The 19,739-nt window shown below is 43.4% G+C and overlaps 1 protein-coding gene across 8 annotated transcripts in view; it reads left to right on the plus strand.

Annotated features, from left to right (window-relative positions):
- Positions 1-19,739, plus strand: part of MAGI1 (membrane associated guanylate kinase, WW and PDZ domain containing 1) — a 338,177-nt gene that overhangs the window by 16,004 nt on the left and 302,434 nt on the right. The window lies entirely within an intron of this gene.

The following is a 19,739-nucleotide window of genomic DNA, read 5'->3' on the forward strand; positions in this document are numbered from 1 at the left end:
GGCAGGCCCAGGGCTGCACCCAGGTCAGTGCAGCTGGGGGCACAAGCTGTTCCTGTCTGGCTGGGAAGGTGCCTTGCCCCAAATGGCACCAGATGAAAAGAGGCTGGCACTGCCCCATTGCTCTGCTCGAGACAGCCCCGTTGCTCGAGAGGGATGGTTACGGAGTTAGACAGCAGTCAGGAGGGGATCTGAGGACAATCCAGATGCTTTTTCTATAACTCCAAGGCATGTCATATCCTGGCATTTCTATTTTTACCCACTTTTCCTCCGATACTTTATTTTATCTGTTATGATTCCCTCAGTTTTGGCAGGTTTGGACTGATGTAATATTTTAACTTTCTTTTTGTAGCTATGCCTTTATTTGCCATGTAACATTTTGCTACTGTGTTGTTTTTTCTCATAGTGGTAGTTAAAAAAGTAACAGTTACAATTTTTTCGGGCTTCTGTTTTTGTTGTTCCTTTTGTGAGTGGTTTTGGAAATTACAGTGTTGCTGATGCTGTTTAGTTTGGAGTAGGATGTGTCGCAGCACACTCAGGTGAGCTGTCCTCTCAGCTGCTTTCCTGTTGCAAATACTGGTTGATATAACCTGTTTTAGAAGATAGCTTAGAAACAGGTGCCCTCTGGGAAGAATAACCCATTCCTGGTGGAGTGTCCTGGTCTCTTGTAGGCAGAGGGCAGTTTGTGCCTGCAAGCTGGAGCCTTTATGTACCCTGTTTATAGTGTTTGTTGACTTTTGTGCAGTATCAGATGCTGCCTTCGGCTCTTCTTGTTATGCGAAGAAATGTCTGATCCATTTCTGAACCCTGCAGAGCTCCCTGATACCAGGCTTAAAATATTTTTTTAATGGGCATTAAGCCTGCCTTGCTGGTCGTGGTGTGTCTGGCTAATAAAGCCATTGCACCCCAAATACCCTGCAGACACAGATATCTGTTTCAGAACCAGCTTCTTTAGTTATGTAACAGCGTGAGAGCTTTAATCCCTTTCCTCTTGGAAGCAGTCTGGATCCCTTTCTGCTTGTCCAGCAGCCAGCATCATCACCAGCAGGACTGGGCTGCTGCTGTGTTTCCACAGTTTCATACCCCTGGTTGATAATTAACCCACTTCTTTAATCATGGTGCCATGTTTGCTCTGACCTTTTTTCTTTCCCGCTCTCCAATTGCAATCCAGATTAAACTCAGCCTCTTCCCAGCAAAACACTGGAGTTAATATTCCACCTGAGGTGTGCTGATAAACCCCTTTGTTACCTGGAAAAAACTTAGCTCAGCGTGCACGATTTAATATCTCGGGTCAAAAGAATGCACCAAAATATAGGTGCAAGTGCCTTTAAAATGCAAGTTGAGCTCACAGGTTCAGTTTCCTGATCAGCAGTGTTTGTCATAACTGACATACCAGCAAGTTTTTCTCTTTGAGGGGGGTGTTTGACTTTCAGAGACTCCAGACCCACATTCTGTGTGAACTTGCACAAGCTGGGAGTGGGGTCAGGCTCTGCCTCAGCCTCTGGCTTTGTTCCCTGTCCCTGACAGGGTGGTGGCTTTCAGAGGGTGGGTGGCACCAGGGTGCCTGGCTGGGGATGTGTCCTGGGCAGCTGTGGAGCTTGGCAAGGTGGGGTCTGAAGGCACCAAAGGCAGAGAGCTGCTGCAGCCCACTTGTGGAGCAGGACTCGTGCCTCTGCCAACAGCAAATGCTTCCAGGGCTTGGTGCACTCCTGGGTATGGGCACGGCAAATCACACAGCATTAAAAGTAATGAACCCTCATGCAGTTTTAACTAGAATGAAAACTGTTGCAAAACTTATGTACTGAATTACACCAAAGCCTGTTTTACTGGGAAGAGATGGGTGTTTGTCAAGCCACTGGGGCTTAGCTCCTGCACTGCTCCCCTTTCAAAGATGACATGTTTTGATTTATCTTCCTTTCCCAGAACCTTCTTTCAGCCTTAGAAAAGCAATGCTTATCATCACTGCTGTTGAGAGCCTGTGCAGCAGTTTGAATTACTGCCTTTCCCTTTCTGGTGCCATGTAAGCCAGCATAAATCTGTACATTACACCAATTTACATTTGGTGGGATTTGTCCTGACACGTCCAAAGCTTCTGACTCTTGATTCCTTGTATGAGCAACTCCTTTAATATGGAGCCCTGGGGACAAGACCCAATTTATAATACAGTTGTGCAGGTAAAAGCAGGAAGGCATGGACTGTACCCCTGTGGTCTGCAGCTGAACTAACTGAGGAGTTGAAATCCTGCTCTGCATTTCATCTCCTAAAGGCATTGCCAGCTTCTGGGCTCAGCCTTGCCTTGGCCAAGACAGAAGCTGCTGGGTGTGGGCACCTAGGATCTCACAGCAGGAGGAGGCTGAGAACAGCAATTCCTCAGCTGCTTGCAGAATGAGTCTGTGTTGCTCTTCTCATATGTATTCCTTTCATTTAGGGTAGCCTTGCTTTTTGAGTTAAAATATGTATGCACAAACCACTTCAGGTTCTTGTTGATGTGGGTTTTGGGTTGTTTTATTATTTTTTGTATATTTTTTATCCTGCCTAATGTGCATTTCTCTGTTTGAGAAAAAGGTAGTTTTAAGTAAAGTGTAAACTATAAAACTTCCATTAACTCCATCAAGGGGATAGGGTAGCAATGAGCCCCAGCTACCTCTGTGAAATACCTTGGCTTGAAAGTTTACTACACTGGCTTTACAAGATTGAAAGCTTTTTGCCCCAGATGAAAGGAAGGCTTTGCTCTAAAACCCTGTTTCTTATTAATCTGGCTGTTCTGAAGTTAGATGCAAACTAACTTGCTGTATGCTTTGTAAACCTCTAAGGGAGAGCTTGGACATGTGTGAATAGCTGAGTGATATATTAAATAAATGAAGCAAGGAAATGTGCCATCATCACTTGATAGAGATTTCTGTCACTTGGGACTGATTTTTCAAAGGATCTAATTTCTAATTCTAATAATGAGATTTTAAAATATGTACCAAGCCTCTTAAAATCAGTATCTCTAAAGGGCCAGATTTTAAGTGACACCTAAAATATACAGGTTTCTTATGGAGAATGTTATATATATGCACATAGAAATTCATCCCTATAGAGTTTACAGCTAGAAACTTTTGGGGAAAAAACTTAGTCTATTGCCACTTCTGGGCTAACACTTTATTTTTCTTAGATACTTTTGTAATTCCTTTTATGGGTACTGAATTACTTGTGTGACACACCACGTTGCAGACAAGGGCAAAAGTTTAGCAATCTGCTGTGCAGAAGGGCTGATTTCATTGCCAGCTGCTGATTCTGGCTGTGCAGCTCTTGTACCAGCCAATTAAACCACACTCATTACAGCCTTTGTGGTTTGGAAGTGAAGTGTTCCTGCCTTTAACTCGTAGTTTTACAGGATGTTGGTTTAGGATGGAGGTTTGCAAAGCTTGAAATCTTATATTTTCCTCTGCTGTGTGCTCCAGGGGTAGGGGAGGTGAAGAAGGAGAGTTGAGTGGGAAGGTGAGACTCTGTCTTGGGGCATTGTGAACCTGCAGGCACCTCCTAAAATTTTCATGAAATTCCTTGGTATCTGTGTGCCAGGCTGCTACAGACAGGAATGGCCTTGGCTGCAGAGTTGGTCCTGGAAAAAAAAAATGTCCAGTGCTGTAGGGAGTGCTGAGCATCCCTTCCTAAGCAGGTTCCTTCAGCTCCCCAGCCATGGATTTTTGCCTGCCACCCTCGTGGGGAAATCCTGCCCTGCTTGGAGGCCAGTCTGGGAAAGCTGCTGGGCAAAGATGGGAGGAGGCAGAGATGGAAGAGGAATGTGACCCTCTGAGCTGCAACTGGTGACTGAGATATTTTAAAGTCAAACTTAATTTTTAGCTCTCCATAAACAAATCCCTGTGCCAGCTTCTTGTGTAGCTCTGAAATCACTTGTGCCTGCTGTGTCCTCCCTGGGTGCCCCAGGGAGCAGAGCTGACTTTTCCTTCCCCAGATGCCTCTTGGCACTCAAGAGAACCTTTGAAGAGGTGCTTTGGAGAGGGATAAACCCTTCAGCTCCTCTGAATGTTGCATGACAGCTTCTTTATCTGGGGGTAAACAGATCATCTAATGGATTGAGTAGGATGCAGGTTACTGTGGGAGCTGGTGTCCTTCTCCCATCCATCTAAGGGACTGCCTTTTCCCCCTGTACTTTCATATTTGACTTAAAAATGCAGTATTTTCCTTGGAAACACCACGTGCAGCATGGGCAGGGAAGCAGCAGGGATGCTGTCCCTCAGGAGGGTCAGTGATGTTTAGTTTCCTTCTGACATTACTGCCCTGTTGATTTTAACTTGGAGACTTCAGTGAAAACCACACACACTGCTGTGAAAATTCATACTTAGTAACAAGTAAACAAGTGATCCAGCAGTCTGACTGAGTCAGGAAATTCCCTCCAGACCTTATGGGGAGGAGGAGCTTTGCATTTTTCTTGTCCCTCGTTTATTTTTAGTCTTGCCTCTAACATAGCTGATAGTGCCATTACAGCCCTGCAGATTGAAGCCCCAGCATGGGGTGGAGTTGAAAGAGCCTTGCTGCAAAGCAGTCAAAACCTCCAGGATTTTCCAGCATTGTCATGCTACAGGCAATTAATTTAGTCCATTATTTGCCTGCCTGGGCACAGCTCAGTGCCACAATTCTGTAAAAGTCTTTGATTTCCTTGTGCACCTCTTGTCAGAAGCCATGTCTTCAGTGACTCTGTCCTTGTGACTTGAAAGGGATGTGATGCTAATATTTTGGGTGTAACAGCTGTCTTTTTAGGCTTCTTTCTCCCTCAAATATATTTTGCCTTTGCTCTGAGGGTGTGTTGTGTTTTAGAGTGGAAAGACAAGGGTTTAATCCTGTACAGCTCCCATCACTGATAACCTTGGTCTGAAGCTGTCAGTAATCCCCATGGGGTTTGGGTGCCTTGGAGGAGCCAGTCTTGGCAGCAGCACCCATCTGCAAGACCAGATGGTTGACCCAAGAGCTCTTGGTATTTCAAGGAGGCTCTTTTCTTGCCATGGCTGCCTGTGTTAGTCTGAGCCCACAGGAGGGTGTTTAAGTCAAGGAATGGTTGTTGGGTTTTGCGAGTCTTCGTTTGCTGACCCGTTAATCAAAGCCCTCAGACATGGCAGAGGATGTTGTTCAGGAGTGCCCAGAGCTTGAAAACTCTAAGAAATAGCAATTTTTGTGAAGAGCTGGTGTGCAGTCTTGGTTGTATTACATCCATTTCATAGGAAACAGTTTTACCCAAAGGATGAATCTAAGGTCAGTTACCTCCTCCAGCAGTGGAATCCGTACCTGGTCTGTGATGAGAGAGGTGATGGAACAGACACAAATTTCACTGTGCAGGTGGGGAAGTGTCACTGATATTTTGGCAGGACAAGGCTCAGGGAGCACATAGAGCAGCACTGACAGTGCAGGACCCAGAAGCAGCATCCAAAGCTTTGGGTTTGGCTTTGGGCTTTGGGCTTGGCTTGGAGAGCTCTCATCAGCAGCAGCCTGTCTGTCTGCTCCCCTGGACAGAGCCCTGCCCTCTGGCAGGGCTGGAATGGCAAGGTGACTGCTTAGCCCTCTCCAGCACCTTGTGGATTTACCCTAAGGCATATCCAAACAGTGACTGTGGAATAAGGATTGTGGAACAAGGGCCTGGTTGTGCTCAGGTGCAGTTCTGCTGCTGCTTGGGTTTGGCCAAAATGTCCCAAATCTGCTGGGCTGTGGAGAAGGAGGCTGGTCTGTCATGGGGAACCTGAAGAACGTGTTTGAAGACAAGACTTGCTGCTTTGCTGTTTGGGGTTTTTGTTGCAGACTTCTGCCAAGCATCTGCAGGCTCTGATCAGCCTCTTTATACCTGAGCAGCTTTAACAAAACCTTTTTGTTTTCAGTTGAACTGGCTGTTGGGTTTGCTTTATTTTTAAACTAAGCAAGATCTCTGGGGGCTGGTGCCAGTGGAAGTCTCTCTGTGATAACATAGAAAGGTTCTCAGTTAAAATGCAGCTGAAAAATAATTTAAAAATACAACAATGTGTGCAGGGGTGGTTATAGAAACTGAGGAGATCTGTTTCTTTACTTGGGAATCTTGGATTAAAATCTGTTGTTACATGAAAATCCAAATGACAAGTTTTATTCAGTCTCCATTATTCATGCAGTGAATACCTCTTAGGGCTCCCCATAAATATGTCCTTTTCTAGACTTACAATGAGTAGGCAAACACTATGTGTTTATACCAAATGCTGGAGGATTTACAAGTAACTACTATGTGGTTTGAAGTAACAATATACACAATGTATTGTATATTTTTGTATTTGGCCTATGTTCAATATAAGATTAAATGCACAGGCTTTAAAAAAAACAAAACCAAAAACTTTCCAATGCTGAAAGCAAAAAAGCATGATCTATAATGAGGCTTTACAGTATATAGAATTTTTAAGGACAATTTTAAATTTCCTTAATATATTTTCCATGTAGAAGCATGTATTTTGCACTTCAAGTAAGGTTCTGTTGGTTGCACTTAGCAGCAAACAGCTGGGGATTCTAGTGCCTTAACCACACAGCAGCTGCTAATTAAAAATATATAATTCTACCCTGATTAGCTTATAATGATTATAATCCCCTTAAATTTGATGATTACCACAGCATGGTAACCTCAGCCACCCCCTGTTTCATTGTGGGGCCTGTGAGTAACAAAACTTGTAATTTAGAGCTGATATCTGGCTCCTGAAGGATTTCTTCCCAGAGAGCAGCACAGGGGAATAAGAGCACCCTGTTCCTGTGTGGCTTTGGACCTGCCTGTTTGGAGTTTGGATTTTTTTTGTTCATCTGCAACAGGCAAGCAGTGCAATTAGTTCCTGGCAGGAGTGAATTTTCTTCAATGCTGCTTTGGCTCTGATAAATTTATTCAGTTTATTCTTGTTTTCTGATCTGAATTTTCCCTTTTCCTTCTTTCCTTCTTTCCTTCTTTCCTTCTTTCCTTCTTTCCTTCTTTCATTCTTTCCTTCTTTCCTTCTTTCCCTCTTTCCTTCTTTTTTTGTTTTAACCACCTGGTCAACTTTGCAAAACAAAAAAGCTTTACAAAACATAAAAGTCATGCTTTCAGCCCTAGGACTGCTTTGCTTTCATCTTGTGCCCATCTGCTTATCCTTTGCCAGTTTTTTCTCAAAATATTTTGTAACTCTTGATAGCAGGGAATGGCCTCCTTCTTTCCTCTGCAGCACCTGGGTGACATTGTGGGGCAGAGCAGTAATAAATAACTGCTGCTGGAGAACAGCTTGGAAACCCTGAGTTCTGGGCAGTTTTTTCCCCTCTTGCTGCAGTCCCAAGACATGAAAAGAGGCTGTGTCAGAAGCCTGTCAGAGAGATGCCCTAATCTGAAAGTGTCAGAGTCACTTAGAGTTCACCTCTGACTGCAGTGTCTGGTATTAATGGAAGAGCTGAAAGGCCAGTTTTAATATATACAGGAGATAACAGAACCTGTCATTAAAAAAAACAGAAATAACATCTCCCAGAGCGCACAGAAGGGACTGCATCAGTGTGTTCATTGCATTAGGAAAGGCCTTGGGCAGGGGAAGGCTGGTGCTTGTCCCAAAGCTTTGGACAGCAGGGCTGTGCTGGCCACTGTGAGCTGGGTTTCTCCCAAGATCTCTGTGTTGGTGGGACAGCCAGATGAGCCTTACTTTTTTTAAAGCCACTTAATTATGATTTATTCTGTACCTCGAATAACAGAGCCTGGGTGTCTTACTGTGTAGCTGTTGTACTTCAGACATCAGGGCAAGCCTAGGTGCCTCATGCAAGAGATAAAGGAAAGAGTTTTTTTTTTTTTTTCCTTAACATCATTCTGATTATTCCCCTCAGCTTTTTTTAGTTGCTTGGTTGATTGGTTGTGGTGTTTTGGTTTTCTATAAATTTATTTCTTGAGATTGACACAAGCATTTTAGTGCATTTTTTTAAAAAAGTATATAACTTATGCAAGGTTTTGATGCCCACATGTTCCCTTCCAGTTTCATTCCACCACATATGGGCATTTGCATATAAACAAAAGGAAATGTCTTCTGTGTGTGTGGATAATTGATAGCCATTCCTTAGGTAAAGTCAGCTAATATAATGCTTGTTAATTTTAAAGCTCTCCTGTGGTTGGCAGGGAACTGAAGGAATCGATCAGGCCCTGAGAGATGCGGTTTCTTGCAGCTCTGAAGGATGATCTGTCTGAGAGTCACGAGTCCACAGTCAACTTCTTCTTGGGTAAAACAGAAAATTTCAGCAATTTCTAACTTTGCTTTCCACTCTGCCTGGGATGTGAGATGTCTGTGCAGAAACAGAGCAACAGAGATTTATGGTTCTCCCGGTGAAGAGGCGACGTGCACTGCCGTGACATCTTGTATCTCAGAAGTTAATCACAGCTTTTCTCTGTGTTGCTGGGTTACATTGCTTTGAGAAAAAACAGAAACTGCTATGAACAGTATGAATAGCTGAAACCACAAGTCCCACTGAGATTACAGCCAGCTCCTCCTAAAGGAAACGGATTCAACCACCAACATAGTTTTTCATTAGAGGATTTTTTTCCGGAGCGAACAAAATACCCCTATTGTGGCATAATTGTTTAGTTTTTGGAGATGTAGGCAGAGTTGCAACTACATGACTGGTTGAAATAATAATTCAGCTAGATGAGGGGGGAGGGCACTGAGACATTTGGCTTTTTATTACATTTTGTAGCATGTTGCAGACTAATGCAGAAGGTTTTAATTTTCTTGGTTTCTGTGCGTTTTGGCTCTGCAAAGGGGGGAAGGAGGAAAGTCTGTCTTGCATTTCAGGACAAATCTAAATCTGATGGACAAAAGTTTTTGCTATCTGATTGAAACCTTTTGTTGCTGAGACTGAGGGACTCTACCAGGCTGGCATGGCTGAAGTGATTTCTGTCTTGGATCCAATATTTTGAACTGGTAAAATGTATTTATTTGTGGTTAATGGGAAAGTTAATACTTTCATTGTAGCAATATGATGGTGGCTAAAAATCAAGCTGAGTTTTAAGTGAGGAAAATGAAGTATAGAAAAACCATGTAAGCAAAGTTTGGACCCACAGATGTAATTTAATGTAAGCAATTTTTGATTTCTTGTACCTTGACCTTTCATACCAGAAACACCCAGAGCTGTACCCAGATCTTCAAGATGTGCAAAATGATGGTGATGTGATAAACTTAATTAAACAGAAGATGGTGAAGTTTACCATATTAATGCTTGTCATCTGAACTTACTTCTATGTCTTAGCTGAAGGCCCAGAAATTGCTTTGGTCCATTCTTTTCCTGCCCTTGTATTGACAAAGTACATCACTCATCAGCAAAAGATGTTGCTGTTTCATCCAGATGGCCTCATCAAAAAGCAACATTTATTTAGGGGTTTAGGAGGTGCAGACAGCTAGGAATTTAAAAATATGATCAAAGAATGGGGGGATCTTGGACCTGTGGTTGTTAGTGTGAAGAAAAGACAACAGTTTCCAAAAAGCGTTTGAATATCTACCCACTGGAAGCTGGATGATTTAAACAGCACCATTTGGGGATATCTCCATCAGTTTTAATTTTACAAATCGCTGTGGTGTTCCTGTACTGTCTAGGCTAAATGTAGCAACCATACTTGAGGAAATTTTTAAATACAGGGTTGGCCAGCCTCTGCTTCTTTGTAGACTTTTCTCATGGGAATTGTCTGGCTGGTTACACCATGACCACCAAACATCAGACAATGCAAGGAACTTCTTCCCCTTGCCCCACTTTATTTCCATCTCTCTTCCCAAAGGCAGTCCCTTGGAGTGGAGGCTGTGGTTTGCTTGTTTCTTTTTTCTCTAGGAATTTTGTGAGGAAACTCTTGGACTTACTCCTAAAGGCCTTTCTAGCATCTGATCTTTGCTAGAAAGTTTTCCAGAGAAGGCTGTGCTGTGTACATGTTTGTTCAGAATTCCCTTGGGAATTAATAGCAAATGAGGGAGTAAAATGATTTTGCTGATCTTCTTCAAAAGCTGCTGAGCACCTCATGAATGTTTCCATGGCCATTGCTGGGTGGCTGTTAAAATGACTGAAAACTGTTGGGCTTGAAAGCTGCACTGTGAGCCTGCCCATGTTTAGGGCCTCTTTTTAGGCAGGCTCTCATCAGAGCTTTGGAAAGCCAGTGGCATCGAGTAGGCACTCTGGAAAGCAAAGAATGTCTTTTCATAACCCTGGATTTAAATGCTCTCATTTATTTGGTCTTTAATGTTTTATTAACCATCTAAACCAGTTTAGCTTGCAGCTAGAGATTCACCAGCAAAACCAGATAAACCAGTATGTTTTGCTCCCCTGAACATTTGTTGATAGGAAGATACTCCGAGCATTCTTGCGTGCTCTTGCAGAGAGCTGGGCTGGAGAGGAGCAAGCACGGAGCCCTGGCAAGCCAGTGCAGAAGGTGGAACTCCAAAAGAGGTGGAAAACATCCAGAGAAGACATGTACTTCAAAAGAAGTTTTTTCTAATGAAAATAATCCATCATGAGGAAATGAGTATGTTTGAGGCTCGTTCAGCCAGTGGGAATACAGCTTGAGAGAAACTGATACAAGTAAACTCTGAATTGAAGGGGAAATTAATACAGACAGTTGATTAAAAATAGGACAGAACTTTGAATTTTAAACTTCATAAAAATGAAGTTTAAAATTTCAAAAAATGAAATGTTGTTTCCATAAGCAAAGACAAATCTGTTAGAGACAAATCAAAATGGAAAATAAATAGCAAGGTACTCATTTAAAAACAAACAAACCCCTCAAACCTACTAAAAGCAATGAAGAAAAGGGAAATTGCTTTTAGACCATATGAGATGGCTTGTAACTGTTGGTGCAGTGTCCTGTGGTCACGTGAGATGTTGGAAATTCAGTCTGCTGTGCTTCTGGTCACTGCTGTCATTGGAGCACGGGGATGTGCATGACCCCAGGTGATTTGGGAGCAGCTGTCGTCCCTAAGCCTCTGACTCCTGCATTGCATGATTTCCTGGAGGGGGGTTGGGGTGAAAATTCAGGACTACAAAAAAGCCCAAATGTACAATTAGATGGAAAAGTACCTACACAGCCAGTTTAGGGCCTGCCTGGCCCTTAGGTGTGGATTCGCTGGGTGCAGGGATGCCCAAAGTGAGGAGCAGCCCTTCTGGAGCACTGTCCAGCTGTGCTGCACACAGGGACTCTTTGATTTCTGCCTTTTCCCTGCAGTGTCAGCAGTTCAGAATCAGGCACTGAGGAGAAATCTGAGCAAGGCTGTAAAACACTGCTTCCAAAGGCCTCTGGAGAAGCTCAGCCCTCCCCAGTGTTGCCTGGAGTGGGAAAGCTGTGCAGTGACATGAGGCTGGGCAAGTGGGCAAGTTTGTCTCAAGGACAGAGCCAGACAGCAGAGACAGCTCCCATCCCTGCACCTGCAGCAGGACAGTGAGGGGGTTTATCCAGGGCTCCCTGCAGCTGTGCAAAATGGACAACACTGCCCCTAAGGCTGCTTGGGGCCTGGAGGCCTCTGGGCTGTGTCAGGGCTTGGAAGCACCTCTGATTTATTTGATTTAACTTGCATAATTATGTGAGAGAGCTTGTGTGGGGTGTATTAACCATTGCAAAGCAAACAAAGTTGGTTTCGAATCATAGGATCATTAACGTTGGAAAAATCCTCCAAGGTGATCAAGGCCAACCTTCAAACAAACACCACCATGGCCACCAAGTCTGTCATGAAGTGCCATGTCTCCTCCTTTTTTAACACTTTCAGGGATGGTGACTCCACAACTTCCCTGGGCAGCCTGTTCCAATGCTTGACCATTCTTTCAGTGAAGAAATTTTTTCTGATATATAACCTGAACTTCCCCTGGCACACCTTGAGGTCATTTCCCCTTGTCCTAAAGGGGAAATGTTTTATCATCTCTTGCAGCTTTTAACAGGGAGGATGTGCATGACATCATTTCATTTCTATAGTTTTTGAGGCAGAAGATTTTTAACCTGCTGTGCTTTGGGGTGCAGACTGATCCCCCATATCTGCAGCAAGATCACCCTTCTATGCAAAGGGCCTGTTGGGCACAGCAGCAGCAGAATATGGAGTGGGCAATTATCATTGGCCCTGGCCCAGCAGAGCCAGGTCAGAGCAGAGGCTCAGGAATTAAGCTAGAAAAAGCCTGGGGTTTGCAGTGGTGAAGTGTCAGGGTGGTCTGGGTGTGAGACTCCTCCCAGCACTCCCATCAGCATGTAGCCTCAGGGAGTGGCAGGGCAGGGCTATTTGCATTGATAAGGAAATGTCAGCTGGTGTCATATGGAAATGCATTATTGTTTTTATACACACACAGAGATACTGTATGAAATCTCTATCCTGTTCCTCAGGAGCCAGCTTTATGAGGAAATGTTTGTCAAAGTGAAGGTAGCTGTGATGCAAGTCCCCAAAGCAATAAAAGAAGGTTCAACATGCACAGCTGCTCCAAATGTAATAAATTGTGTCTCAGGGCTGCAGGTGTGTAGCAGTATCTGGGGTTTGGTTTTGGTACTTTTTTGTTTTATCCAGTTTCTTCACTAGATCTTTAAAATGAATGTGTGAGCTTGTCAATGTGCAGTGCTTTTTGTAGGTACATGCTCTAGAGGGAACATGAAGGTGTCTTACAGAACCTAGGCTTGTCCTTTCATGTTGCAGAGGCAATTTAAAAAGTCTGGAGGGCTGCTCCAAGGACAGCACCCAAAACCTGGGGAAAACAAGGTTATCACATGGGAGTGGGCACCTCATCAGCTGCATTCCTGGTAAATGTGGGGGAGAAGAGAGGTTACCTACCTGTAAATGGCAGCAGGCTTTGGTTTGGAGAAGGCTAATTGCCATTTGGAAAATAGAATATATATACATATAAATAAATAAATAAATATATATGTATATATATGTATTAATATAAATTTTTTTCTATTGAAATCTCTGTAGTCTTCCTTATTTTTCTGGTGTGTAAGCACAGCTGAACCTTAGGCAAAATTCTTGTTGACCTGGGGACAGTCTGGTATCTCAGCTCCTGGTTGATCAGAGGAGCTGCAAAGTCCTTTCTGGACAGGGACAATTGGGAATCTTACCCCAGAAATACATAGTGCTGATTTTCTGAAGTCATAACAACACGGCAGAATTTTGCCAAAGTTTTTCCTAGTGCTTTTACCAAAATTCAGTAGTGAAGAAAAGTGATAAACCAGCCTATTCCCAAATACATAAGTGATGCTTTTCCAGCAGAGCTTCCATTTGCAGCAGTCTTCAAAGATTCTTTTTGGTATCCCATCAACACACATGGCCCTGGCTCAGAGCAAGTGTTGATATTATCAGTCCCTCCCCAGCTCAGGAACTGTTTGTTACATTTAAAATTTTATTTGACTCCAAAAGTAGAAATTTTGCTACAGAACTTTTCACTAGGTCTGCATTTTTTCCTTTTCTTTGCCATCTTTCTTCCCCTGCTGCATTTTCTTTGTTGCCAAACTGGATTCTTACAAGGTGCTGTTCATCCATCTCACCTGAGAACTATATTGGGCTAGGTTGGGCACCTGCCAGCATTGGAGATAGCTGGGTTAGTCCCAAGCAATCCATTGCAATTTGCATACTGATGAAGGTGGGGCACTGTCTCTCATTTAATGTTGTGAAGTGAAATTATTATTTTCCCACCCAGTGACCCGACATGGCTTTATAATTAATTTTTGTAATTGGTAGAACACATGTTTTCTAATGATAGCAGTCAGTTGTCTGCCAGGACACAGTGATGTATTTGCTACCAGATTGCTGCCTTTGACTAAATCAAGAGCTCTACTCTTTGAGCACTGGATGATCCATGGCTCTGTGTCAGAGCAGTATTTAATTGACTTACAGGGTTTACTCAGAAGTTCTTGGCTAGCCTTGTAAACACCACTTCTCTGAAAAATCATTTGTAGTAGCTGGCAAGCTCAGTATAAATTTTGTGTGAAATATTTTTTTTAATGTTTGCAGGTGTTTCTCTGCCTCCCTCCCAAGGGAAAGTCATGTTCTTGTAGTCTTTGTGAAGCAGGGTTGTTTCTGCTGTGGAGCACTGTTATGTGCAGGAAGGACTGTTGATGGAGTTAAGTGTGTATATATTTGTATTTTACATCTCCATCTCTGCCAAGCAGAGATGCCTCTGGTGCCAAGAGCTGCTGAGGGGTCAGCAGTAGCTCCTCAGGGCAGTGTTTAGCTCAGCTCTGGGCATAAAATAGCTGAGCAGTGTGGTCATCCTTGAGATTGGCATGAGAAATTAGCACTGATTTGTTGGATAAAGATTGTTATCCAACAGTTCAAATCTGATAGTGCTGAAAAGCTGATTTCCTCAGGTGATTTCCAGGTTTTCTGCTTTGTTGGGAGCTTCTGTTCAAAACTGTTCTTATTTCTAGTATTCATTATCTTTCCCAACAGGGAAACCACTTTGTGTTTAGCAAAAGGGTGAGGCAGAATCACCTTTGATGAAAATGTTGGTTCAACGCCATTTCATTACAAATCAGCACAAGTTCCAGCAGCACTTGGGCATTTTGCTTGCAAATGTCAGCAGACAGCCTGAATGATGTGCACAAACCCCTGGAATCAAGCTACAGAAGTGCTTAAATAAGAAAATAATACCTTGCAGGTGAGGACCTTGTGTGGTGGAAAGTAAATGAGGATGATAAAGCTGTAGGGTCTCCCGGTCAGATGGTATTTTACAATGTGAAAAGCCATCTTTTGGGGACTGGGCCCATGTGTACTAGGTCACAGGTCTGTGGTGGCTGGAGATGTCCCTTTCCAGGCCACCAGGTCCATGGGAAGATGAAGGGAGGGTGTCCTGGGATGACAATTTGTCCCCATCAGTGGGTCAGGCCAGTCTGAGGGATGGGGATAGGTGCAGGTCGAGTTTAGGGGATGTTTTTTGTATTGTCCCAATAAGCTGATGGGATTTACATCATCTGGAGTCCTGGGGGAAGCTGTGTGGGTCTGGTTTTGTGCCCAAGCAGCCCTGTATAAATTCTGAGGGGTATTTGAGCATTCTGCACACACAACAAGAGACGACCGTTCCTGACCAGGTTGTGGTGGAGGGAGGCTTCAATCAAAGGGCTTTGTCTGTGTTTTTGCATTTCCCAGATGATGTGGCTGAAAACACCTTCCTGCTGTGTCCACACTGAGGTCTCTCTCCCATGGCTTTACCTGAGTAAGCCTTGGGAAAGGCCCTACAGACATGACTGGGAGAGCTGTAATTAATGCCCTGCTCTGAGCAGTCCTGAGTCATTCCCTGTTCCCTCCTGCTCCCAGCAGGGAAGGAGTGAGAGGGCATTGCCCCCAGGCAATGGTTTGGGGCTTGCCATGAGAAAGAAGGGTTTATGTGCTTCCCTAGAGGTGTGATCCTCTCTCATGTGCTTGCTGCCCTGGTGTTGCACACCCCAGTTTGCTGAGCTGCTTTCCCTGCCTGCTCTGCACCTTGCCTTTGTGTGTGGCTGCACAAACATTTGACAGATCACAAACAGCAGCAGGGATGGGTCAGACAGAGCCAGGATTGCTGCCTCCACCCCCTAGTGACACTTTTGGTCTCAATGCACGTCAGACTGCCACCAAAGGGAAGGGGAACAGAGCTGAGAGCTTAAATACTGGCCTAAGATGCACTCTCACCAGGAGGAAATGTACTGACTGCTGAAGCTGACTGTGGGAAAAATTGCTGCTATTTCAGATTTCAAGGTGTGAGGAAATTCTTACTTTACCTAGTGCTAATTTGTAAATTGTAACCACATGAGTGTGGCTGTTGCAATTCAGGAATGGCATATACAACACTCTTGATGGATGCTGTGCATTTCATTTCAACCACATAACCTGCCTTGGGCTGGTTTTTAACATATCCCTTTTGAGCTGAATTTTTTTCTGGAGGTCTCTTTAATTTTGGGTGGCCTGCATGGATTGTAGCAACCCAGCACACTAGGGATGAGTAAGAGGAGAGACAGTGTTATTTCTGAATTTCCTTGTCTTTGAAGACTGAGGTTAGATACTTTGTTCTTCTGGCTGAAGTGGAAGCCTATGGTTTAATTTTTCTTGAATATGTGTATGTATTTCAAATCTGTGCTTTCCCATAAGTGGTTTGCTGGCCTTTTAGAGGTTTCATTTCTTAAAAAAAAAAAGAGTTGGAAGCATATTTTAGGCTCCAGTGGCTTTTGAAATCTCACTGGGAGGAATGGGTTGAAGAAGAGCTGTGGTGCTGCATAACATGGGAACCCCATCTCAATTGTATGTTCAGGGCAGCTTTTGCTCCAGCAAAGTACTCTGTTCCAATGGTCTGGCAGAAACCCAACAATACTGGGTATTTTACTGTCAAGCAAATGTAAAATACAAACAGTTTCTGTGCAAGGGGCCCCCAGTAATGCCAGTCACTCCAAACCTTGCTTTTTTGGAGAATGCTTGGCCCAGACAAGAAGATTTTACCAAGCAGATTGAGCCCACCTTCTGTCGAGACAGGGCTCTGCTGTGGGTGCTTTGGGAGCAGCTGCAAACTGCTTGTTGGAAAATTGGAGCAGTTCTCCTATAGACTGAGGCAAAAATGTAAAAAATGGACATGTGAGGTGTCTGCAGCAAGAGGGTGCTGGGGATGAGATGTCTGTGTGTGTCTGGGCAGACATGCTGGGAGGTGAGTCTTGTTCTCACTTTTTTTTCTGAGGTTTTTCAGTTCTCTTCCATGTTCATTGCTCTTTACTCCATCCCTCTCCTAAAAAGACACAGAAATTCAAGACCATCACACCAGCATCTGCTTGGTTATTGCCTGGGCATCTGTGTCACCCTTGAGCAATCCTGTTCTGAGTGGAACATGTTTGTAGAAACTCTCACAGCTCTGGACCGACTGTCTGCTGCTGCCAGACAATCTCAGCCATTCTGCATCTGTCCCTGTGTCAGGAGAGCTCCTTTGGAACGAAATGAAATTGAAGGGGGTTGTTTCATTTTGTGTGACAGCTCTTAAATGGGAAATTTCCTTTTCCCTTTCACTTTTTTTAACAGTGCATACCTATGGTCCTGCTGATATGGCAGCTTCAGCTGAGGCTGCCCAGGACTTTGCTGCATCTCAGAGTGGGTGGGGATTTGAATTTTTTGTGAGTCAGTTTGAGGAGAGATGAACCTGTTGGTTTGCAGTCCCCAACCTCTTGGAAATGTCTTAATTGCCAAGATTTAAGGAAAGATCTGTGGGAAGAAGTTTCTTACAGAAAGTGATTTTGTTGATCATCTTGCTACAGTTACATGGTCTTTGATTCTTTTCTATTAAGGAATGAAAGTGAATAAAATTTAGTTATATTTCCTTGGCATTTCCTCTGCAACAGTTCATTTATTATGTATAAATGCAGTGTTATGTATTCCAGGTAATTTATATAATTACTGTGCCATTAAGTGTGTCTAGTTAGAATCAACAAAATTAGAAAATGTGAAATTTCAGTGTCTGCAGCAGTGGTTGCTTGATTATATCCTGGATGGGATTCCCATGTGAGATCCTTGCTTTCTCTTTTTTTTTTTGTGTCTGTGAACCTTTAAAACCAGCATGAGTTGCATTAACACTAAATGATTAAACAGGAAAAATATTTCATTGGAATGACATATATGTAAAACATGACTTCTTTAGTGATGTTATTAGAATATTTAATGTTTTCATTTCCTGGCCTCTGGGAATTTAGCTATGCAACTTTAACATTGCACTCCAAAGGAAACAGGGAATGGTTTCCCCCTTGTTAATTCACAGAGCTGCTTGCCATGGGGTGTTACTGAGGGCCAAAATTCAATGTCTGAGACGATGCCAGTAATTAAATATACATGAACTGTTGGAGCAACAGAGATTTAAGGCAAAAATCCACCCAAAACAAAACCCAGCCCTCTGAAAGTAAGAATATTGGAGGGGATATGTCTTCATGCTTCAGGATATAAATCAATATTAAGTTTGGATTTGGAAAGAAGGTTTTTCTGGAGCACATCAGGAGGAATTGCTGTCACTGCTCCACCCTGAGCCTCCCCTGCTCCATCAGGATGCTCTCCCTGCCAGCAGAGATGTTTAGCATGAAATGTCAGAGCATCAAAGGCTTGTAAAAGGCAGGGATATATCAAAAGGGGATTCCTCCTTCATTTCCCCACTGTTTCTGGAGCTGTTTGCAGCTCCATTCTGGGTGCTGCTGCAATACCAAGACCTTGGTCTGGTTTGGTCAATTGTTGGAACCAAATAATCTTTCAGGTCTGTTCCAGCCCAGGCCTTTCTGTGATTCTGTAATTGTTATCCATCTGTGTTCAGGCCATGGTTTCCACCTAGCCAAAAATACATAACTAGGGACTGCAGGAGTGCTGGGGGGATGTCTGTTCCTGGGTGGGAAGCTCTGCTGAACAGTTTAAAAAATAATAATCTGTAATATTTAAAATATCTTTGTCTTTATGGGTTTTGTGTGGCCATCAATCATCATACTGCTGTGCTTCTGCATGAAATCACTGCCCTGGGAATATTTCTCAGTGTTTTCAGCCAAGGACTATCAGGCAGCCCATGGATGTCCTGAATTCTCCCACACTTCCCTATCAGCAGTGGTCCAAGGCTTGATGGCTCTTCTTTCATTTATAAAGATTGGAAGCATTGTCAAGCCAGGCTTTCCTGGGGTTTAAACATGCTTTTGGACTGTGTTTTCTTTGGAGTTTTTTGTAGCATTAGATTATAAAAGCTTGGTGGATGAAAGCAGGTTGAATTCCAGCTGGCACCAAAAAAAAAGGCAAACCAAGAGCTGTGATTTTTTTTTTTTCTTTCATGCAGGATCCTCCCCAGGTACTGTACTGTTCTTGGTTTTAGAAAACAGTGTTTTTCTGCAGGGGTTAGAATTGGTTCATTCAGCCCTTAGGCCTTTCTTTGCTCCATAGTGGTTTTTATCAGTTCCAGTCTGAGAGCACAGTGCCCTTTTCCTTGTGAGAAAATGTGAAGCTGTAGAGGGAGGGGAAGGAAGAAAAAGAGCAGCAATGTTGTTTCCTCTCTGAAGTCATCACCTACAGAGCTGGTGCCAATGGCACTTTAATAGATGAGGTGCTCCCCATCCAACATTGTGATAGAATTCATTGTGTGGTGGATCAGGGAAGTTGGGAAATAAAAAGCACAAAAAAGAAAGAAGACAATACTGATTTGAGCTGGGAAGAAGGGGAAGGGCAAAATGTAATAAATGGGATAGTTAATATTCAGTGATTTAATGGGGTCCTGTCAACCTTGTCTAAGAACTCTTGGATCCTAATAAAAGAATCCAGAAATGTTGGGTATAAACAAGCTGCTCTTCATAAAGCTCCTGTCCAGCCAAATTGTAGTCAAGGGTTTTTTAGATGTTTGCTTGATTGTACATTCAGTTTTTCTGTTTGTTTTTAGAAAAGGCTTTGACTGACATGGGATTGATCTCAGGAAATTAGGGTGACACATCAGTTTTGGGGCAACAGTTTGGTTTTCTATGTGGGTGCTTTGCTTCTGTGGAGAATAATAGATCAGACTTCAGCATTTGAGCAATTGCCTGAGTTTATTATTTAGCTGTGCTGGTTTCTGTGTGTGAAATCTCCATTTTCCCACAGATTCAGCTTGTGGAGCCAGCTTTGGGGAAAGAAATTACTTCAGAGCTTCGAAGAAACAAAAAGTGCAACTCCAACAAATTTCATCTTGGCCAAAAGCATTTAATACCAAGAATATTATAAATGCTTTCTGTTGGAATTGCTCCCTCTGGGCTGCTAATCTGGGAGCAATTCAGGCATTTGCTTCTGACCTTACCCCCT

The sequence above is a fragment of the Molothrus aeneus genome, chromosome 12, assembly GCF_037042795.1.
Source record: "Molothrus aeneus isolate 106 chromosome 12, BPBGC_Maene_1.0, whole genome shotgun sequence".
NCBI lineage: Eukaryota > Metazoa > Chordata > Aves > Passeriformes > Icteridae > Molothrus > Molothrus aeneus.